This window comes from Melitaea cinxia, chromosome 1 (genome assembly GCF_905220565.1).
Source record: "Melitaea cinxia chromosome 1, ilMelCinx1.1, whole genome shotgun sequence".
In the NCBI taxonomy this organism is placed as follows: Eukaryota; Metazoa; Arthropoda; class Insecta; order Lepidoptera; family Nymphalidae; genus Melitaea; species Melitaea cinxia.
The window spans coordinates 6,963,679-6,966,705 of record NC_059394.1 but is presented as its reverse complement, the minus strand read 5'-3'; the positions used below and the strand labels follow the sequence as shown (position 1 = coordinate 6,966,705).

At 28.8% G+C, this 3,027-nt stretch overlaps 1 long non-coding RNA gene across 1 annotated transcript; it reads left to right on the top strand.

Annotated features, from left to right (window-relative positions):
• The first annotated feature begins 1,155 nt into the window (after positions 1 to 1,155).
• On the top strand, positions 1,156 to 2,014 carry LOC123669037. Its single transcript, XR_006745683.1, has 2 exons — positions 1,156 to 1,293; positions 1,834 to 2,014. It is a non-coding gene; the product is annotated as an uncharacterized LOC123669037 (long non-coding RNA).
• Positions 2,015 to 3,027: the final 1,013 nt, after the last annotated feature.

The window sequence follows — 3,027 nt, the reverse complement described above, 5'->3', positions numbered from 1 at the left end:
TGTTTAGAATTCCTAATGTGGGTAACACAAAAAATAAAATCTTAGATATTAAAAATAGCACGGTGTCGTCTCCTGTCAAAGATTTTCATTGTAATATGAAACTTTGAATAGTTACGGGTTTCTGTAAAGAGCTCACTATAGACGGCGCCACGGTTCGCTTAAACCGTAATTTAAAATTATCATATCGAAAATTTCGCTCGGGCGGGTGTATCGTTCCATAGCTTAATTGGCTAGAGCGCCGACACGGTACGTCGGAGACGCGGGTTCGAACCCCGCTGGAGCGGTCAATTTTTGATATGATATTCAAAAATGTTTAGAATTCCTAATGTGGGTAACACAAAAATAAAATCTTAGATATTAAAAATAGCACGGTGTCGTCTCCTGTCAAAGATTTTCATTGTAATATGAAACTTTGAATAGTTACGGGTTTCTGTAAAGAGCTCACTATAGACGGCGCCACGGTTCGCTTAAACCGTAATTTAAAATTATCATATCGAAAATTTCGCTCGGGCGGGTGTATCGTTCCATAGCTTAATTGGCTAGAGCGCCGACACGGTACGTCGGAGACGCGGGTTCGAACCCCGCTGGAGCGGTCAATTTTTGATATGATATTCAAAAATGTTTAAAAAAAAACCGACTTCAAAAAGGAAACTAAAAAGTGAAAAATAAATTTACTTAGTACAAAGTAATTCGTATTTTGATTTAGTTAATCAGAAATGATTAAATAAATATTTTATAATTTTGAAGTTGGTGCCAAGTAAATACTACAACAACTTGGCTACAATAACAAATACAAACAACACGCACACAACAAACAAGTACAAAAAATATTATTAGATATGTCAAAACAATAACAGAATAATAACAGTATTCAACCTAATAGTCAATGAAACAAATTATAAAAGAAAACTGAATACAAGTTACGAGTAGATACTAGAGTAGTTATTGTTTTACTTGGCACCGACTTTAAAATTATAAAATATTTATTTAATCATTTCTGATTAACTAAATTAAAATACGAATTACTTTGTACTAAGTAAATTTATTTTTCACTTTTTAGTTTCCTTTTTGAAGTCGGTTTTTTTTTGTTAAAAATTATTTCATATTTTCAATTAAATAGATTAATTTGATATGCCACAATGACTAATCACATAAGTAAAGAACTAAAATAATATACTTCACGATTTCTTTTACGTTAAGTATTGATGATAGCTATCAGACTTGTGGGTATTATTACTCTTCTAAGTCGTAGTGACAGGTTTTATAGCCTATGACACATACAGTGGTGATAAGGTAAATAAATTTTTCTTTCTTTTATTAATAGATATATTATAAAAATATTACTTTTCAAATATGCAGTAGCTAATGAACTACGACAATCAATTTTAGAAATAGTTTTAAGCTTCACACTGAACTATAAGCCAAGAATCTACGAAAAATAAAGAAATAAATAAATGTCTTATAAATATCTTAATTTACGTAAACATGTCTCGAACGTGTGAAAAAGTAACTTTAGATAAGATATATACATACGTAAGTTTTGAAAACTAACACACTATTGTGCATTAGATGTATGATATGACATGTACAGGACCAATGTTTGAGACTACTTGTACCAAAATTGCATATTTTATTATTATTTTTTTCTAATTCTGTTGTACATACGATATATACATTGAATTATTTTCTTATATCAAAAAGATCATATACTTCTAATAAACATACGAAAGTCATAAGCAATAATATTCTCCGACTACTACATTCAAATATTTGTTTGTATACTGTATTTATATACTTAATATATACACACTCCATTAAGTTACGTTGTTTTAGCTCCATGTAAAACTAAGGTCATCGGATCTGCACGGCCTTGCGCGGTCGCCGACCAAAGATGACACCACAATCTGCGGTATTTCGGATTCCTCGCCTCTTAATCGTCTAAATTATTAATCATGCTAATATTAAAATAATATATAACTTATTTACAACGAATAAAGTACAATTTTAAATGTGACAATTTTTTTTTGTTTGTATTCGAATATTCCATTGGAATTCGCATATTTTATAACATTTTAAATTAGAGCAAAACATGGCGTCTTCGATATAAAATAATTTATGTTCAAAACATAATAATCTTTGATCCGTCTGATTTGGTAATGATGACAACAAATAGTTTTGTTTATTAGAATAAATAATATACTTCATATTTTTGATTAAAAGTTTTTTACTACGCATATTTTTTCCACTCGAATATCATAATAATTTTATTATTATGGTTTAATATGACAATTCCTAACGGAACTGTCAATGCGGATGATACTTTTAAAAGTATTGATGTCAGAAGTAACAGATGCGTTAAGTCATGGCATACCCATAATTATTGATTATCTCAATATTTTTGCTTTTTCTTTGACCCACAATATGTGATTGATATCTTTATTTTTTGAATGCTCACTATTAATTCAACTACCTACATAGATTAAGCTGATAGCTGTTTTTAATTATTTTTACCGTTATTTAGTGTAATCTTTGGTCAATAATTACATATGGCGATGATATATGTTAATTTTTTAAACAATGTTCTAATGTTCAAAACTAATCTAAGCGTTCTAATACATTTTTATCACAAATTTTATCTGAGTTCTCAATTCTATATTATATCTCTTTAATGTTTGATAATATTAAAATTATGCTTTACAAGGGACTCGTTAAAATGCTTTATATTATATTTAAATAATGAATGTTCTTACAAATAGGTACTTAAAATTGCAATTTACATGAATGAAATAATAATGAGTGAGGTATAGTTACAAAAAAATTGAAAGTTAACATATTTTTATTTATCTGAAAATATTGAAGATAATTGTGTTTGCAGGCAAACGAAAATACCGACTTCAATTATATCGACATGTAATACAATGTAGGTAGACGAAAAATTTGTCAAGTAAATACGCATCATGGAGCATAGTATGCTCCATGATCGCATTATCAAAGATTCTCCAAAAGTCGTAATCAGATCTAGATAAA